The sequence below is a fragment of the Lipotes vexillifer genome, unplaced genomic scaffold (genome assembly GCF_000442215.2).
Source record: "Lipotes vexillifer unplaced genomic scaffold, Lipotes_vexillifer_v1.1 scaffold53, whole genome shotgun sequence".
NCBI classification, from domain to species: domain Eukaryota; kingdom Metazoa; phylum Chordata; class Mammalia; order Artiodactyla; family Lipotidae; genus Lipotes; species Lipotes vexillifer.
Window position 1 is genome coordinate 1083982 of NW_006791814.1, and position 619 is coordinate 1084600.

Here is a 619-nt window from a genome sequence, read left to right on the forward strand (position 1 = left end):
CCCGCGTCCCCTGCATCGGCAGGCGGACTCTCAACCACTGCGCCACCAGGGAAGCCCGAGACTTTTTTTTAATCGAGGGATAACTGACATAGTATTGCAGTAGTTTCACGTGTAAAATGCAAAAACAACAAAAAAGGACAACTCCATGAGTTTCCGTGTCATCCTTGCACAGGGCTGTGCCAGTCTTCTCTGCTTCACCTGACCTGAGCGCGTGTGCTGCCGAGGCTGGCAGTCGGGACCTGCGGCTGCGACCCCTCGGCCAGACCCCACATTCGCCTCCCTCCTGACATAGGGCGGTTTTTAACTGAAGCCACAAAGCAGGGTAGGAGGATGGGGCTTGGGAGCAGGAAGATCTCAGTCCTGACCTAAGCCCCCAGCTGTGGGGGGAGAGAGGACAATGGTACCTAAGTCAGATCCTCAGAAGATGCCACAGGTCTCTGCTTAAGAGGCAGTCACAGCGGCAGGTGAGTGGGCGACACAGGTCAAGCTCTCAGCGGGCTACGTGCACATCTGCCCCGACATGAGGAGTGGTTCAGATGCGCTGCTCCTCTCGGTAGTGAGGGTCTCAGCAGTGAGGGAAACTGGCCGTCGGAGGTGCTAACGAAGGGGGTGGTGATAA

At 57.0% G+C, this 619-nt stretch overlaps 1 protein-coding gene across 2 annotated transcripts in view; it reads right to left on the reverse strand.

Moving 5' to 3' along the window:
* The window catches only part of CHD6 (chromodomain helicase DNA binding protein 6), a 218667-nt gene that overhangs the window by 1642 nt on the left and 216406 nt on the right, over positions 1 to 619 (reverse strand). The gene's annotated exons all lie outside the window — the stretch shown is intronic.